This window comes from Choloepus didactylus, chromosome 10 (assembly GCF_015220235.1).
Source record: "Choloepus didactylus isolate mChoDid1 chromosome 10, mChoDid1.pri, whole genome shotgun sequence".
NCBI lineage: Eukaryota > Metazoa > Chordata > Mammalia > Pilosa > Megalonychidae > Choloepus > Choloepus didactylus.
In genome coordinates, this window is record NC_051316.1 from 33,653,474 (window position 1) to 33,673,626 (window position 20,153).

General features: G+C 41.2%; 1 non-coding gene across 1 annotated transcript; it reads left to right on the forward strand.

Moving 5' to 3' along the window:
* Positions 1–4,264: 4,264 nt before the first annotated feature.
* On the forward strand, positions 4,265–4,343 carry TRNAI-GAU. Its single transcript has one exon. It is a non-coding gene; the product is annotated as a tRNA-Ile (tRNA).
* The last annotated feature ends 15,810 nt before the right edge of the window (positions 4,344–20,153 follow it).

Below are 20,153 nucleotides of genomic sequence, written 5' to 3' on the forward strand. Positions count from 1 at the left end.
TTTTGGGAGTGTCCCCTTCCACACAATACGCCCCTGTACCGGAGCTGGAGCCATCCGTGTACACGGTGAGGGCGTTCGCTAGTGGCCTAGACGAAGTCACTTTGGGAAAGATTACCGGATGTTGGGTGACAAACTGTAAGAGGGGGTCTTTGGGATATTGGTTATTAATACATCCCGAAAAGGTGCATCGGAGAACAGCCCATTGATCTATGCATCCGGTAAGCACCTCAATTTGTGGGAGAGAGTAGGGTACTCTAAGGTTTTTTGGTGGTTGGCCAAGGTGTTGGATGGCCTTCTTGATGGCCTCCAGGGCCAGATCTGCAACTGCGGTAGGGTAATGCTCTAAGATCTTTTTTGGAGAAACTCCGGGGTGGATCCAGAGTAATGGCCCCTGTTGCCACAGCACCGCCGTGGGCTGTGACACCGTCGGCAGCAGGCAAGCTTCGAAAGGCTTATCAGGGTTTATTCTTTTTAACGTGGCACTACTGAGTGCCTGTTCTACTTGGCATAGTGCTTGTCTCGCTTCAGGGGTGAAGGACCGGGGCGAAGCTAAGTCCGGATCCCCTTTAAGCAAGTCAAACAAGGGTCTTAATTCGGCATTGGGTAACTTCAGATATGGGCGAACCCAATTTATATCTCCCATGAGTTTTTGTAAGTCATTGAGGGTGTTCAGTTTATCTAACCTGAGAGACACCTTTTGGGGGGAGACTTGAGTAGACGTAAGTTTTGCTCCCAGGAAGGTGACAATCTCGGTCATCTGGATCTTCTCTGGGGCTATTTCAAGATTGACCTCTCTAAGTGTAAGAACCAAATGTGATAGTGCAGCGTTAAGGAGATCTGGGCTTTCATGAGTCAGCAAGATATCATCCATGTAATGAAGGATCCTTACTTTGGGGAATTGCTGCCGGGTATCGGCCAACTGTGCAGCGACATACAACTGACACATGGTAGGGCTGTTGGTCATGCCCTGGGGCAGGACTGTCCACTCAAAGCGGTGACAGGGCCCCTCTTGGTTTAGAGAGGGCACAGTAAAAGCAAATTTTTGGGTATCCTCTGTGTGAAGTGGGATAGAAAAGAAACAGTCTTTGATATCTAAGATGATAACAGGCCAACGCTCTGGCAGGGCCGAAAGGAGGGGCAACCCCATCTGAACGGGCCCTAAAGGCTCCATGCAATTATTGATGGCTCTTAAATCGTGCAGCAACCTCCACTTGCCTGATTTTTTCTTTATAACAAAAATAGGGGTGTTCCAAGGTGATGTGGAGGGAATGAGGTGGCCCTCTCTTAGCTGATCTGACACCAGAGTGTGTAATGCGGAGAGCTTTTCCCGTGATAAGGGCCACTGAGGCACCCAAACCGGAGATTTGGTCTTCCATTTTAGCTTTATGGGTGTGGGTGGGAACATTCCCTCAGTGGCCCCCAGGAAAAACCCAGGCCTTGCTTGACAATGTTGGAGGTAGCTTGTATGGGCTCTACACGTCCCTGTAACGAGGCTCCTAAGCCTTTGCCAGGGACATATCCCATTCCTTTTAACAATCGCTTAGAGGTTGGGGAGCAACCACTGGTCAAGGTAACGTCCATCTGGGTAAGAATGTCTCTTCCCCACAGGGAAACAGGCAGGGCTAATACATATGGCTGAAAACTACCTTGGTGTCCTTCTTCGTCTGCCCAATGAAGGGCAGCGGCACTCAGCATGGGTGCCGAAACCTGGCCTATTCCTCTGATGATATCTTCCGCCTTGCACGTCGGCCAGGTAGAGGGCCAGTCCTGTTGTCTTATAATTGACCGATCGGCCCCGGTATCTAGCAGGCCTAGGAAAGATCTGCCTTGTACCTTGATAGTCAGCATGGGTCGAGACTCCAGAGACATATGGAAGCCCTCAAAAACTTCTCCTGAAGACCCAAATCCCTTATCTCCTCTCTGTCTGGGTCTACTCTGAAAGAGTGTATGTAAGCTGGGTAAGAGCAAGAGCTGTGCCAGCTTGTCACCTTTTGCAATGACCAGCGTACCTTGCTGAGATTGTACCATAATCTGGACGTAACCTGTGAAATCTGAATCCACAACACCTGGTATGACACTTAGTCCCTTTAGGGCTGTGGATGCTCTCCCTATTATGAGCCCAACAGTCTTTGCTGGCAAGGGCCCTTTAAAGGAGGTCCCTACCAACTGGACACCCATGGAGGGGGTCAGTACGAGTCTGGAGGTGGCACAGAGGTCCAGTCCCGCTGACCCAGGGGATGCGCGAATTTGGGCGGGCTTCGTGTCGCCGGATGGCATGCAGGGGGGCCCACCGAAAGGGTGGACCCCCCCTGCCCGTTTTTTGGGTCCTGTTCAGGACGGCCAGAAAGGCGCACACCTTGCGCATCGAAGGCTGACCTACAGTCTTCTGCGCGATGAGGTCCCTTGTGGCAACGGCCACATAGCCTGGTTGCTGCATATGGTCTACCAAACTGTGGAGTGGCAGGTGGTTGACCTTTATTGGGACAGTTCCTCTTCATATGTCCCAGCTGGCCACAATGATAACATCCTCTGGGCTTCATTTCTAGTTCTTTAGATTTCTTTGCAGACACTTGCAAGGAGTTGGCTAGCATGGCAGCTAGACCTGCATTAGTTAACGGGCTGCCAGCATCTCTGCAAAGCCGAACCCAGTCCGTCAGCTGTTTTCCTCTGTTTTGTGCTAAAATAACTTTACATTCTTTATTACACTGTTCAAATATCATTTGTTTAACTACAGTCTCTGCCACCCCTGGATCTGAGAAAATTCTCTCGGCTGCAGTTTGCATTTTGGCTACAAAGTCCACAAAAGGTTCTGTGGGGCCCTGATGAATATTACTGAGCGAGGCTTGAGCCTCTCCCTCACCTGTCAGCTTTTTCCAAGCTCCCACGAAACAACGGAAGATTTGGGCATAGACCTCTTGAGGGAACCGCGTTTGATTTTGGGCATGGGCTCCCCTCCCCAACAGCATGTCTGTATTCCACGCGCCATGTCTTCCCGCTGCGTTCCTAGCCGCTTGTTCCTCAGCTAACTCTTCAAACCACGCTTTCCAATCTATAAATCGGCCTGGTGGCAAACAAGCACGGGCTAACTGAACGATATCTGCGGGCGTATGATTTAGGGCGGAGAGGTTTTCAACCATGTTCAGGGTATAAGGGGCATTGGGGCCGTACTGATGGACGGCCTGCCTTAGCTCTTTCAAAAGTTTGTAATCATATGCTTCATATTGGTTGTTGCCTTGGTGGTTAATAATAACCGGGTACATTTCTGGGGATGGTTCTGGCTTAAGTGGTTGGTACCCACCTAGTATACCGAAAGGCCTAAAGGTGAAAGAGGGGACCCATTTCCAGAAATGCCTCCCTCCACATTCTGATGGTATGGGGTCTAGGGGGCCTGAGTATTCAGGTGGGGGATACGGCTGTGGATGCCCCTCCCCCGGCCCGCCTGCAAGGGGCTCCGGGTCCCGCAAAGGCGGACCATCGTGATTATCGGATTCGGGCACTAGTGGGAGCTCTCGGCAAGGGCCTTTGGCGGAGCCGCTCAACCAGCCCACCGGAAGCCGCGGCGTTTTTTGTGACGCGGCGACAGGAGCCGGCGGGGCGGAAGGCCGCGTGGGTGGGGCGGGAGGCTCCTCCCAAGCAATTAATGGAGGCGCTTCCGCTCCCTCACCGTCATCACTACCCGATTCTGAGGCAGAGGTGTCCGAGCTACCACCACTCAACTCTGGCTGCTTGCCTTTATGAGAGCCGGCCGCAGATGACACCGACTGGGTTTCTTGGAGAGCGTGCCGTACCTCTTGCAAGGCGGAGGACGGACTTAGGCCTGTAGTCGACTCCAGTTCAAGGACCGCGCGGACGGTCTCCCATATAGGGACTAGAATTGGATCCAGACAAACGCCCGTCTGACGCGCCCGGTCTATATCGTGACCAAGCTTCAGCCAAGAGGGCAGACTGAGGCTGCCGGTGGAGGGAAACCAAGGGGCAAAAGTTTCAACATCATCGAGAAACCTCTGTAGGGAGCTTTTCTTAACTGAGATACCCCTCTGCTTCAGGAGGGTTTTTAAAGGAGCCAATAAAGGCGAACTTCCAGACTGCCCCATGCTTGCAGTCGGCGCTTTACTTTAACCACTCGGAGAGCTCTTCCGAGTCCCCGGGACCGCCTGAGAACCCACGGGCCCTGACTCTCACGTAAAAGAAACACTCACCTTCTCGCGCTGATCAGGCGCGGGAAGTCCGCTGCAGTGAAAAAGGAGCGAGGCGAAAGGTATGTGCCCCGTACGGTTAGCTCAGTTGGTTAGAGCTTGGTGCTGATAACGCCAAGGTCGCGGGTTCGATCCCCGTACGGGCCACCACTTGTCCGGCGCCTTCTCGCTCGGTCCCGCGCGTCCTGTCCTCGGCCGGCAAGGAGAACAGAGGGAAAGAGGGAGAGACGCAGACAAACTGACACTTGAGGTACGCAATGGCAGTGAATGCAAGCCTTTTACTGGAGCCAGGAAGAAAATTTTCTCTGTTACATATTCCACACGAGGCCCTATACCCCGTGGGAGAACAACCTCTATGCGGCCGTCAGGCACGGCTCCCTGTGGGCTGTCTCCCCGAGGCTAGCCCGGGTAATTTCTCATATACAATAGTTACAACCAATGTGCTGGCAGTACGCAAGCGTGTACAATAGGCTAGCAGCAACCGCTGCCTCATGCGTCATATGCGGAAGCAGGATACGGGCGCCATCTTGGCTCAAACGATGGGCAGGGGCTACTCTGGAGCAGGTCGCGGCGTGTCCACTAGGCCCTAACCCGGAAAGCGGCTCCCCACAGGAGCAGTTTACTCTGGGGACAGAGAGAAAGGACTTGAGCAGCGTTTCTCGTACCTCCATGTGCAGACGCATAATTCAGGGGTCTCTTTAAAGAGAAGGCTCTAACTCAGGGGATCTGAGGTGGGCCTGAGACTCTGCATTTCTAATAAGCACCCAGATGCTGCAGCTGCTGCTGACCATGCACCACACCGTGGGTAGGGAGGGATGAGAGGTTCACTGGATCTAAAATCATTACTCAGCAGTGCTACGGTCTTCAATTGCAGAGTTCTAAAAAAGGAAGCAAAGCTCACCTTGGGCCCTAAATTAGGAATCTGGAAGGGTACTTGAGGGGAGCATTGATTTATTCACCATCACATGGTGTTCTATAGTATCACACAGAAACCACTTCAGCTGTGTAAAGTATGTGTTTTTAAGTCTCCAAAGATAGCCCGCAACTTTGCTTGATAAGATGATTTGGTTTTTAACAGCCTCCACCATATTAAGTAAAAATTCCCTTTGCTATAACACCAGCTAATTCTTCATGTCCAGACCTCATTAAAGCAGAAAATTCCTTCATATGTTCCAAAACTATTCATTAGTATATAATCTCTCAATTTCTACTCTCTAAGCTAAGCTATCTCAGATGGTTTAGACTTTCCTCAATGGGACAATTTCCAACACTTTAATCATTTGGGTAATCTTATCCCAGTGATGTCATTCCCTCTAGAGAGTAATTTATTCTATGTGCTGTTAAAAAAAAAACAAAAAAAAACCCATCCTCTTCTTTGTCTTCATTCTTTCAATCCCTAATGGCCCACTTCTTTTCAAGAATTTCTGTATCATCTTTATGGATTATTATCATCTTATGATCTTTGGCTAGAAACATCAAACATCTTGCAAAGGGAGAGACGATGATTAGTATACAAATTATCAGCATGAAACATCTCTGATGTTGGTGAGTTTTGGTGTTTGTCTCTGAAATAATCTATTTTTTTCCTAAGTATTTGCTAAACTATCCACATATAAGACACATGGACATTTTTAAAAACAATGATTTCATATATTTAGATCTGTACTGTGACAGAACCTAGCATTTACTCCATATTCAATGAATAAATAAATGAATAACAGATACAACTAATTACAAAATCCTATTCCACTTCCTACTAGCTTGTGATTTTAGGCAAGTTAATATAACGTCTTTGAGTAGGAGTTTCCTTATTTTTAAAACAGAGATTATAATACCTACATTACAGAGATTCATAAAGAGTAAGTTAGATAACATTTTTAATGTGCCTAGCACATGTGAGCATTCAATAAACAATTACTTCAGTCTTCTCCATGAAATGAAACATCAATCAGGCCATCGCTAGTACTTAGGATAGCATTTTTCACATAGCAAGCATTCAGTAAATGTCCTGAGTAAATGAATCAAAATATAGACATAATCAGGCTAAGTGTCCAGACAAAGAAAAATCATCAAATTTGGTTATGCACCACTTTCGTTATAGTGATAAACTCACATCAATTCTTTGGGCCTAACTTTTAAATGTTTCATTCCGGGGTTGAACGAGATAAGAAAAACTAGATACCAGATAGAGATGAGACTAGTGTCTAGCTGGGCCATGGGAATCATATTGGTATAAAGAGGCATTATTAGAAGGGCTTAGAGTTTTTTAGGGGAAAGATGATATGCAAATGAATCATATTGTATCACATAAGAATTATATTAATTTAATGAATGCCTTTATTCAGATAGGGAAGACAGCGATCAGTTAGTTTAGTGACTGTTCAAAACAATATTAAGCATTGCAGTTAACTGACAGTTAAGGGGCAAGACTCAAGAAGAAGACAGTGATGAGCCTAACTTCCTGTTAAAACAACAGTAAAGATAATCCCTAATAGTCCCTAATAGTCTTGGAATTGGTGACGGCAAGTACTTTTGGATGTGGGAAGAAGGAAGGAAGGAGGGAAGGAAGGAAGGAAGGGAGGGAGGGGAGGAAGAAAGGAGGGAAGGAAACTAGAAACTAGGAACTTGTGGCCTTTACTTCTGGGATGTTATCTTGAATTACTTATCTAATGATTTCCTATACTTCATTGTCTCTATTCTGTCTTTTGAAATTCCTGCTACTCAACCATTGGAACCATACAGACCCCTATCTCTGGAAAGGAAAGCTGTATCTTGGCATGACCACTGATTAATGGGGTAAATTTGGATGTCTTGGGCTACCCAGAGCTTTATTTTTTCATTTATAAGATAAGACTAATAATTACACTATCTCAAAAGTTGTGTATGTATTAAATAACACAATATTTTATTAAAGCCTTTGTCACAAAACGCAGTAAGTTTTACTCATTTTTCACAGTCACACACAGTTTATTCAACATATATGTGGTGTATATACCCACATATAGCTATTTGTGCCCCAGAAAGACATGTTCTTGAACTTAATCCATTCCTGTGGGTGTGAACCCATTGTAAGTAGGAACTTTTGATGAGGCCACTTCAATTGAGGTGTGACCCACCTCAAACAAAATGGATCTTAATCCTATGACTGGAGTCCTTTATAAATGGGATGAAATTCAGATGGAGAGAGAGAGAGAAAGCCACAGGAAGAAAGAGGCTAGACACCGATGGAATCAGAAGAGAAGGGAAAGAGCAGGAAATGCTGCCTTGTGACTTGCCATTTGACAGAGGAGCCAAGGATTGCTGGCAGCCAGCCCCAGAATGACAGACAGCCTTAGGAAAGAGAGCATCAGCTTGATGATGCCTTGATTTGGACTTTTTCCCAACCTCAAAGTGTGAACGAACTAATTCCCATTGTTTACCCCAATGCATTTCATGGTATTCATTTGAGCAGCCTAGGAAAATAAAACAATATATGTTGGCCTCCTCCAAGAGAAGAAATTAGAACTCTTGGACTCTAAATTTGCAATGATATAATATATCCAATAATGCTTATATCTAAAATGTGAAACAAAATAGACTTATTTTGTGGCTTCAGATTCAATGGTAAATCATGGCATTTGTTTTTCAGATAATGGAACAATACTACTACTACTATTTTTAGGTTTTAATAATAACAAGCCTATATGATTATATGTTTATGCTCATATTAGTTAATTAGCAGTTTCAGTTACAATTGATATAAAAATATTTCCCCTATAAAGGAACATAACTTTGTTACTGATTGAGTGACATTAGTATTGGTGAAACAATATTAGCAAAACTACCAAAACTTGTAATTTAAGGCAAGCATGACAAAGTAAAAGTCAAAGACAATATTTACAGCCGATAAAGCAGATTTAAGGTTTTAAAGCCAATCTGGAATGGCCTTTGTCACGATTTTGGCATTAGCAAAATTGTTAAGTTCTTTTAATTAATGTTTTTAAGTTGTACAGGTACGTGGTTTAAGAGGTAAGTCCTCCAGGAAAAATTGAGCAGTCCCTCTTCTGCAAACACTCTCCACAGTCACTTTAAAATATTTTGGCTTATTCTTTTGGCATTTATTTTCTTATCTTTAAACAATTTGCATATCATATTGCTTCTAAATTTTTTTATTTTTGTCTTTATTTACTGACTTAATACTTGTGAGGTAGCTTTATTTCCCTCAACACCAATTATGCACCTTCATCCCAATAGAGCAATGTCATAATTTTGGCTAGATCAATACCCAGTGTTCACATTATTATGTAAATACTATGCACACTTGGGCCAAGTAGTATGATTACTTTTACATTGTCAAGCCTTGTTTTCTTTTTGTTGCTATTGTTTCTTTTCCCTGAAGATTTTAATTATCCTGTTTTTTGTCCAATTGCTTAGTCTACTAAATACTAATCACTAATATATCTCCAAATGTCATGTAGTTGAAAAAAATCTCTCAACAAGTTCAAACCCCTTAGGTATTTGATCAATTTCATGTGCTTGAATAAATCTGTTCCAGAGCCTTCTGACCAGCTCCTGTGTGGCTCTGCTGTTCAGCTCTCATCTTGGGAGTCCACTTCATCATTTTTAGGGGAATTATGTTAGCTCCTTTCCTATGTTGGGTCATCTGTCTTCTGGATTTCATGTATTGTTTGTTTCTGATTTACTCATTTGTTTTGCAGAGCACATATCACCATAACTTTGATAACTTTCTAGAAGGTACTTTTTGAGAACTTATCTGTCACCTTTACCCTTAATTGACAGTTCTTTGATTATAGACTCCTAAACCAGAAATCATTTTTCCTCAGAATTTTGAAAGTATTGTTCTATTATCTTCTACTATCCAATGTTGGATTGAGAGGTCAAAGCAAATTTGACTCTTGTTTCATGTGTTATATCTGAATGTTTTTCTCTCTGGAATTCTTTCAGCTCTTCTTTGTATCCACCATGCGCTGAAATTTTACAAAGATATGCCTTGATGTGGTACTTTTTAATCTGTATTCAGAGCACTGCATGGACGCATTTTGTCTAGAAACTCATGGCCTTTACTTCTGGGACATTATCTTGAATTATTTATCTAATGATTTCCTATACTTCATTGTGTCTATTCTCTTTTGAAATTCATGCTACTCAACCATTGGAACTTGTGGACTGGTTTTCTAACTTTCTCTTTCTCTCACTCTAACTTTTCATCTTCATTTTCTCAATTTTCTAGGCAATTCCTCTCTTTTAAAAAAAATGGTTATTTTTAATCTCAATGTGTTGTTTTTTGTCCTCTGAATCTTCCTTAAAATATAGCCTCTCATTCTAATTCCATAGTAGCAATATCTTCTCTTGTGTCTTTAACAATATTAATAATAGGTTTCTCTATTAGTTTTAATTTCGTTTTCCCTGCATATACTGTTTCCTCTGTGTTGCTATAGTCTGCTTGTTTTGATTTCTGTCCTTTATATCAGAAACTTCCTCAAATGTCCCATGACCCTTTATAGTCTGCTCGTATGAAAGGGCAGGACACTAAGAAGCTGATTGGAAGTTCTGTGATTGTGGACAAGGCTCATTGACTGTGGATTTCAACATATGGTGACATTGTGAAGTCATTTTGTTGGAGAAATCCCAATATCAGTAACATTCACTTAATCCCTCCATTTAGAATGAAGCCTACCCCAACTATGCCTGGTGTTTTCTAGCCCAGAAACCCTGTTTTATTTTTTCCAGCGAATAAGCTTCTAGTTCTCTTCCCATGTTGGGGTTTACTGCATCTTACCTCATTCAATTAATCCTCCTTTTTCCTTCCTTCCTTCCTTCCTTCCTTCTTTCCTCCCTCCCTCCCTCTCTTTTTTCCTTCCTTCCTTCCCACATCCAAAAGTACTTGGCATCACCAATTCCAGAGACTATTAGGGATTATTTGGTATAAATCATATTTTTCCCTTTATCCACTGACAGTTTAGGATATAGTTTTCTCAGATCTGCTACATTAGACCACTTTGTTCATTTGCATTTTATCTTTAAATACTTTGTTGTTGGTGTCTCTTCTCTTTTTGTTTTGTCCTTGTGGGTTTATGGTTTTTAAAATATGTATCTTTACTGTTGTTTTAATAGGAAGTTAGGAAAGAGTGAAAATAAATGCATGTGTTCAACCCACCACCTTTATCTGGAAGTCTCTATAAATGGATAACTATATCTTGAAATGGGATTCAATATCCATAAATATTAGTAAAGAAGGCATGTGAAGTTGATCACAAATGCTGTTATTAAACCCTCCCATGTCAAAGTTCTGTAGTCAAGAAAGATTCAGCTCCTTTTTGCTTGCTTTTTAAAATTGTTGTTGCTTTTGTTTTGGTTTTCTTGTATTGTAATAGAACATCTATTGTTATCCTCATATATGAAAATTAAATTCATGCTAATGGCTGCCACAACCATCCAGTAAAGTTGCAATGGTTTCCAAGATTTTTAAATTGCCGCTCAAAAAGAGCTAACATATACCCTTTGGAATTCTGAGCTCTATTAAACCTAGGCTTTTTATTATAAAACCAGTCCCAGGGAAACTCCCTTGATTCTTCTTCATCTTGACAAAACTTGATCAGTTAACTACCTGGTATAGAACATCTTTTGCTTTACAAAGTCAGACAAGCCTTGGAGAATTAGCAGCAATCCAACTTCTTAGAGAAGATCATGAGTTGGTCCCTTATTTTAAAAGGAAAACACTTTGACAAATGCTTCCACTTTGCCTACTTTGACTCTCTGGATTACTCCCTTGGGCCCCTGCATTTCTGTGGGGTGAAAATGAAGAGATCCTGTTTTCTCTTGAAGTGTACTGTTTATGACTTTCCAGAGGCATCAGGTCCTATGATAACTTGCTGAAAGGTCCACAGGTAAACATAAAACAAACATTTAAAAACTGGGTTGACTTTCTGCTGGGTTGAAAATCATGACGTAACTAGAAGTCAGATGATTTCCGAGTTCATACTGAAGGGTTTTTAAGTTTTATTTAGTAGTGCTTGGCTTTCTCCCAATCCATACTCTCCTTACCTATTTTGTTTACCAACATCTCAAGTGTGGTTTCACAGGTCCTTTGAAATTTACAGTAAATTAGAAAGGTAATGTTTCCAAGAAGATTTAAAATCACTGCTAGTAAAATAGTGACCACAACCCAGATTGGACCCTCTGGAGGAGGCTGAGGTTTGCTTTTCCTGAAATGATCAACTTTAGCTTGCGATTGAGGCAGCTGCCTGAGTGATGAGTGAGCTAAGGAGAAGGACTTTAACAAGCCCATATGTTTCACTTCTGTAATCTCACCCTCCTGGTATAGAGCCATCATTTTTTCTACAAAGTTATTTGTATGTCTTTTCTTCCCCCGTAAGCACTATAAAATAGCAAACACAAAACACTGTAGTAGTAATTTTGTTGTTGATATTTACAATCAAACATTTGTTAAAATAGTTCTGCTGTCTTATGAAGGCAATTTGAAAAAATGTTTGACCTGACAATTTTAGAGGTTTAATTGTCTCAGTGTTATAGATGTAAAGGTTTCTCTCAAATCCTTTCCATTTTCTTTAAAAACTAAATTATTGCTCCATTTCCAATATATCGTCAAAGTGGGGTCATATGCTGCCTTCAATTAAAAAGGCAAGCTTTAAGTGGATGCTAATTATTTGTTAATTTAAAGTAAGGCAGAGAGAAGAAAGGGTAAGGGTTCTAGTCCAAATTTGTCAGTTTCCCAAGTGAATGCTCTATTTGAAGTAAAATACCGGTTTTGCTAGCACAAGTCAATAGAGACTCCTTTACCCATAATTCCATCCAGTATATAAAGAACAAACCTCAAAGCAATTCAGTGAGTGCATATTTGGTGGTGGAAGCACTCTATCTTGCAAGGCACACTCCAAGGAAAAATAAAATGCTCACTGCATTCAGGCAAGGCTCCTTCCCCAGCGGAATATACTATGGCCACAACAAGGAGTACAGAAACTGGTTACAGGTGAACCTCCAAAGGCTTGTTAGGTCAGCATTGAATCATTTCACTAATCCATGATTTGTGAAATTGAATTGACTCCTCAATAAACTGCAAGACTGAGCACCAAATTAATGTGAAATCCCTCTTGAAATTTAGCTCCGCCCCCCCATGCACCTAATTTTGAAGGTAAATTAATAAAAGAGGCACAAATCTTTTGTTTTCCTTATAATAAAACTTACTTATGTAGTTTTAAACTTTAGGGGGAAAATGCACTTCTTGAAATTTTGCATATCCCTCCCATAAATAGTGTTGCCCTATAACAATTTTTATGCAGCAAATTTACACAGTAAGTTATTTTTTCCTAAACATTTGATGCAAGAGTTACTTTAGTTAGGATTCAAAATATTGATCAAAATGTTCCCCTACTCCTTCTAAAAGAATAAGTTCCAGACATAATGTGGTAGAATTTTAGCTTAATTAGATGCATATGTCCAGCTTTGTTGTCTGTTGAAATCCTCAGAGTAATTCCAGCCTTGGATTTACAGAATTATTACATTTACAAACACATAATGCAAACCTAGGCTTGCTTTCATGTTGGAGTGGCATGGAACAGCTTGGCTGAATAGACTAAAAAATTTTCTCCAAATGTTTCCAGATCACCAGTTTTCTCACATATGCCCACTGGGCGGGAGATAGAAAGAAGACACTGACAGAGAGCCCCAGACATGGTTTCCCAGAGCGAGCGCCCGTGAGGAGGTGAAGGATCGGTGCAGACAAGAAGCTGCCCTCAGCATCTTCCAGGATCTGTCTAGGAAAAGCACATGAATAACACATCCTTTTTTTTCCTGCCACTGGATACAATCAGTTGGGACCAGCATCAGAAGAAAAAGTCACTTGGGACCTTTAAACCCATGAGAAAGAAAAATACCCAGGCACAAATTCTGCCCTCAAACTTCCAGCAATGCTTTAAGAAACCAGTGATGTACAGCATTAACCTTCAAGGAACTCAAGGCTGAGCATGTAAGAATGCTGAAAAGGTCAGACCTTCACACTGTAATTACCACCCAAAATTCAGAGGATATTTTCAGTGTTAAAATTCCCCAATTATTCACTCTTATAAAAACATCTAACTGCATTAAAGAGGGAAATGACTTTCTTTTCCAGTTTTTAGTTAATCGGGCAATGCTAGTGTGTGCTTGTTAGCATATAATCAGAAAACACACATTGCATTCTTTTTCTCACATGAATTCTAAGCACAACTGAGAAGAGCTGTTTTACTTAGAGTACTATAAAAGCCTGTACATTTCTTTCAAGGCATAAAACAGAAATCTAAGGCAAAAGCTTTGGTGACTGCCTAGATTTTTTATCCAGATATATGTTCATTCCACAGTATTTGGGGTCATGAAACTTGAAGTGGCTTTGTTTCAATGCACTTGTCCCATTTCTCATTTAGACCTCTCATTTTACAAGACTCGCTGATAACAGTTAAAATTCCCTCCCTCCTCTTTGTCCGATACTTTAAGAAAACTGGCCATGTTTGTGTAGAACGTTATAAAACTGTGTCCAGGTTTTGATATTAGATTGCATTTTCCATACACCCAGGCCAAAAGCAGTGGGGATGCAATTTTTATCACTAATATCTGAGGAATGAATGGCATGAGGTAAATCTGTCCAACTTGCTTGGATCCTTGTAGACCATGCTATATTTTAAAGCAGAATCTTATCCCAGGATTACACAGTCACCATGAGCTGTGAGGTAATTTGGACTTTTACAAAGGTAAGTAGGGGAAAAAAATTTTCTATCACAATTTAAAAAACAACTAGACTTTACATGAACATAAAGCCTGCTGCTCCTGCAACTCTTCCCTGTGAGCTTTCCCGTGGGAAATTGTCCAGTTAAGTCAATTTTTCAGTCATTCATCTAAAAAATAATTATTTACCACTTCCTCTGTCCATGACATTCTGCAAGGTGCTGCAAGAAATGAATATGTATATGTCTGTCTGTCTGTTTGTATGTATGTATACACACATACATTTCTTTGAAGGTAAATACTATCTATTTGGGGTGGGGTTGGGGGAAGCACACTGCTCATGTATATTAAAGCTGTCTCCAATGGCAGATCTTGTGTGTGTGCGTGTGCATCTGTGTCTGTGTATGTCACCAAGGAATGACAATCTATTAGAGAAGATGTATCCCCATAATGTTCTCTCATAAAGACAAACAAAACAAGACCACTATGACATGTTTATAAACAAAGTATGATGGGAGCCTGAGAGGATGCAGAAAATTCCCTTTTAGGGTGTTCAGGGAAGCATCCTAGAGGTGGTTAAATTTTTTTCTGAAGAGGATTTTGAAAGGTGGAAACAAGGGTGGAAAGAGTTAACTACCTGAAACCCTGCAACTAAATACAAAGGTCCCACTTCCCACAGGAGAGCTCCCCCCATGCTGGTTCTAGAATTTCCTCATAATGACAATGGTCACCAACTGGACCAGACTCACGAAATGCTGCCACTGTTGTTGTCTCTGAAAAACATTACTGCTCCTGTCTGCAAAGGTAAGAAAGCAGAATTACAGTTCTCCCTATTAATAAAATATAAGAGCAATTCTTATCACATCGGAGCTACAAGGAGAAAAATTTAATATTTGTAATGTTTATATAGAGATTTATGTCTGAGACGCTCCTCTCATATACATTATTTCCTGGTATAATCTCATATTTGCTAGGAATCTGCCTCATGTTCAGTACTTTTTAGAACTGTAATAAATAATCCAATTCAATTTAAAAAATAATAATGTTTTCCTCCAAATTCTAATAATCCTGTGATATAATCTGTTCCTAGTTGTGGTTACATGTAGTAATTTCCCTTTCTTTTCAATTTCTTTGTCGAGTTCTTTTCTTTGTCTCATTAATTTCTTTATATGTGGTGTTTTGGTTCAAAGAGGTCACAGGAGGTTGGTCAGGTTCCTTAGAATTCATAGTTTCAGGATATCTTTTCAATTTATTTATTTAATGCCCCAGATATTACTCTTCTGAAAGATGACATAAAACAACTAATGGACATCGTTGCTGACTGGGTCAGATGTTTCATTTGTACGTTTAAACTTAACTGCAATAAATCTTACATGGGTCTACTTTACTTTTCTTATTGCTAGAGAGGAGAGGCAAGGCTGTTCATAGATATTAAAACTATCTCCAAGAGCAAACCTCTTTTCCCAAGTAGGTCCTTTTGGACAAGATAGGTCCTTCTTTTGAAATAAATATTTGTCATGAGCATATGCATTTATGATTTGGGGGTAGATTTTAGCAGTGATCACATCTGGATTTCATTGTCGGTCTTTTGCAAGTCTGGGTAAAAAATATTCGTATGTCCAATTTAATAAGAGCTGCATATTTTTCTTGTTAGTGAATGCACAAGTACACCATTTCTCAGCTTCCCACTCCCAGGAGCACCCTAATTGCCTTACAGTGAGTTGGCCCTCTGCCACTGCTAGAGGTCTTGGTAGAAGTGGGGGGCAAGGGGGTGGTATTGATCACACCAACTTTCCCCTGTAACCTCTCTCCTAAGACTTACAGCCAGAGGGTGGACACATGGCCTAAACATTGGCCATGATATGGAAATCTGGACTCTTTTTTTTTGCTTTTATTACTTATTTGTTTGTTTTTGTATTTCTGCTCTGGCTCAGAATCAATTCTTTTTTTGTCCCTCACTTCCGTTGATGCTTACTTTTATATTTATTTGCTTTTTTGTGTTGTACCGTATTTTCTATCTAGATATATTTTTCATCTATTTTCCCTGTAGTTACCATGGGGTTAAAATTTAACATACTATATTTGGTTTGATACCAACTTAACTTTAGTAGCAGGCACATATACTTTTCCTGTACCCCTCTGTATAGGGTACTTACTACCACTTACATCTCTGTAAACTGTATATCCTAAAAAAAGAAATTTATCATTAATTTGTATGCATTTGCATTTTAGCACCTGTAGGGTGTAAGAAGTGGAGTTACATACCAAACAAAACAATAAAATAATACTGATATTTATAATTATCCAAATGTTACCTTTGCCACAAGTCTTTATTTCTTTATGCTGCTTTAAATCACTGTTGACTGTTCTTTTCTTTCAGTCTGAAGAACTCCCTTTAGCATTGCTTGTAGGGCAGGTTCAGTTGTGATGAATTTTCTCAGCCTCTGTTTATCTGGGAATGTCTAATCTCTCCCTGATTTTTGAAAAAGTCTCACCGGATATAAAATTCTTGGCTGGCACTGGTCTTTTTTCAACACTTGAAGTTTTTCAACATACTGCCTTCTTGCCTACATGGTTTCTGATGAGAAATTGGCACTCAGTCTAATTGGGACTCCCCTGTATGTAACACATTGCTTTTCTCTTATAGCTTTTAGAACTCTCTCCTTTTCCTTTGCATTTGATAGTGTAGTCAATATATGATGGGGGGTATTTTTGTTGATTTTTATTCTGTTTGGTGTTCCCTGAGCTTGTTGGATGTGCATATTCACATCTTTTGCTGAGTTTGGGAAATTCTCTGACATTATTTCTTTGACCCTTCCTCTGCCCTTTCTCTCTTTCTTCTTTTGGGACTCCCATATTGCATATATTAATGTGCTTAATGGGGTCCCAAAGTTGTCTTGGGCTATTTTCACTTTTAATATTTCTTTTTCCTTTCTGTCACTCAGCCTGACTCATTTCAACTGTCTTGTCTTCAAGATCACTGATGCTTTCTTCTGCCAGCTCCAATCTGCTCTTGAAACCCTTCTTGGCATTTTGCATTTCAGTTATTGTCTTCAACTCCAGTAATTCTATTTGGTTCCTTCTTAAAATTTTTATCTCTTTATTTAGATTCTCATATTGTTTACTCATTGTTTTCCTGATATCCTTTAATTCTCTTTGGACTTTCCTTCATCTCCTTGAGCATTTTTAAGATCATTTTTTTTTTTAAGGCTTTGTTTGGTATGTCCACATTCTCATCTTCTTCTTTAGTGTTTTCTGTGTTTTTGTTTTTTATCCTCTACCTTTAGATGGGCCATCATTTCCTGTTTCTCTGTTTGTCTTGTATTCTTTTGTTGCACACTACACATTTTAATATATTTAAATGTTAATTCTGTGGTATATTCCCTGAGATGTCTGATTTTTGTTTTTGTAATCAACTGATAATAAGACAGAGGTTTTATCGAGCTTCAGCCCTCCTATAAAGCTGACTGAAGGTCTGCCCCAGGCGAATGCAGTGTGCGGGGTTTTCCCTGTCTTTCTGGGCCTGGGCCTCTCCCTTGTCCTGGGATTTTGCTTGTTAATTGGTTTTGAGTTCTCCTGTTTACAAGAATTTTGTTATCTCCTATGTTTCCCAAGAGACAGACCTCCCTCTCCTGGGTCTGCCTCTATAGTATTTTACACTCCTTTTGTTGTCCCACGCTGCTTTTGCCTGGAGGGAAAATTCTGATCGGAGGACTATCCTGGGGAGGACTTTCCCAAGTCAGTCTTTCCCAGACAAAGCAGGGCCAGGGACCCAGGATGGGGGCTCAGACTGCTCCAGTGTGCCCTGGGGAAGGGGTCAGAAATGGCGCCAAAAGCTTCCGTGATGACTCCCCAAGGCTGAGCTTTCCCGGTCTGCCCTGCCAATGCAGCCCTTCTGCTAACTGTCCCCCACCACTCTGAAGAAGCTCTGTTGCTTTTAAATCTCCACCACCTCTGCCCCTGCCCAGAGCGCGTTGAAATAATGGCTGCCGCCACCTTTGTCCAGGACAGGGTTGACCATATGGCTAATGCTGCCTTTGTCCAGAGCGAGGTTGAAACAATGGCTGCCACCATCTCTGTCCGGGGTGGGTTGAAATAATAGCTGCCCTCAGACCTATAGCCCCAGTGATCAGAATTCACTGATCAAAAGCCATGATCAGTGATTGGCTGTGCTCATTGGGGAAGAGGATTTTCACGTCCTTTTCTGTAATCAACTGGTAATAAGACAGCGGTTTTATTGAGCTTCAGCCCTCCTATAAGGCTGACTGAAGGTCTGCCCCAGGCAAATGCAGTGTGCAGGGTTTTCCCTGTCTTTCTGTGGTCTGCTGCGAGAGTGTAGGATGGGTGCTGGTAGATGCAGCACAGAGAAAACAATTTACTGTTCTTTTCTGTAGTTTATCAGCCTCTTCTCCTACTTTTCCTTGGAGGCTGTACAGTGTTCTTCTGGACTCCAGAGTTTCCAAATAGCTGTTTCAGACAGTTCCTGGTGCTTAACAGTTGTTTTGGTGGAAGGACTGGGTTCTGAAGCTCCCTACTCCACCATCTTCCCTAGAAGTCACCGAGATCTAGACTCTTTAGGTTGATGCAAAGACATGAGCAGAGTGGGTGGTCAAATCGCTGTCATGGTAGTGATGCTGATGACGGCAGCAGTGGCAGGTTCAATGGGAACAATGGTGCCAGTGACTGCATCTCACCAGGGGCTTCCATGGTGTGAAGTTAGCTATGGTTTTTGTGGGTAGCCATCCTTGTTCCCTGTATACTTTAACATTTTGGGTCACTGGTCTTTTACTGTTTGTATGAGTCCTAATATCTTTCCTATACCCACCCCACCCCCTGCTTTTTTTTTTTCAGTTAAGATAGCCAAAGAAAGTTTTGGTGGTTTGCAATCAAGAAGCAGGATGCATATAGGGAGTATCATTATGACAATAAGTCCACAGGAAACAGGAATTAAGGTCTTTCTGAATGGTTAGGGGGATTAAAAATTCACTTGGTTGGCAGCACAATATAAAGCATAATCCACTTTTCATCATTTGATTTAAAATAAAAATACCTTTAAAGTGTCTATAGAATACACAATAGTTTTCCACTTCTGTTAATTTCCTGGAATTTACAATGATGCTTGTTATATGAAAGAACTCTTTGTTTTTAGGAAATATACACTGAAATATTTAGGAGTAAATATTTCTTAAATGGTTTAGAAAAAAAGGATAGGTAGATGACATTCATCTGCTCTAGTGGGCACACAAAATGACCAGTATGTTGCAAGAACTTGGATTGACCAAAAAGACTCAAGAAGAACAGTGAATATATAGAGCTTAATCACCGTATCTCCTGGGATATGCTGGCTCTGGATGACATTAATTGTAATATGATGTTAATGAGGCCTATTGAAATAACTGAACTAATGTAAAAGAGCCTATGTTCCATTAGGTTCTAGGTCTGGGTATTCAGTGGTGAACAAGAAAAGTTCCTGCCTTTGTAACATTTACATTCCAGTTGAAGAGGCAGACAATAAACAAATAAAAACATAACATAATAATAATAGTGTCATGTTTGAATAGCTGCTATTAGAAAGCATATAATAAGGTAAATGGATCCAAGGTGACAGAAGGGATTTCTGTGAAGATGTGATGTTTGAGTAGATCTAAAAGAAGTGAGGGGTGAGCCATGTGACATTCTGTTGGAAGAGCGTTTCTGGGAGAAAAAAATCAGCATGTGGGAATAATTTTGGTATGCTCATGGAAGACAAAAAGACCATGTGTCTAGAGTGCAATAAGAAAGGAGATGGGCTAGGAGAGGAGGCTGGAGAGATGAAAGGGGCCAGATCACATAAATCCTGATAGGTCCCACTGAGGTGTTTTGATTCTATTCTTGTTGAGCACTGGTATAACAGGATCAGGTTTTGTAGTAGATTACTCTGATGTGCAAGACCTGACTGTGGGGAGGCAAGATGGAAAGCAGGCCAGGTTGAAGGCTATATAATGGTGGCTTAGACACATTGGATGAGGCAGTAGCAAAAAGCAATCATAATCTGGAAATACTTTAAAGGTATACCTGACAAGACCAGCTGAAGAAATGCAGGTGGAGTGTGAATAAAATAATAGTGTCAGAAATGATCTTGGATTTATGGCCTGAGAAAAGAGCTAATCAATGATGACCTTTTCTGAGATAAGGAACACTGAGGAGGGGCTGGAAGGTTTGATGGGGAAAATCAATACTTGTGTTCCAGTCATTAAATTT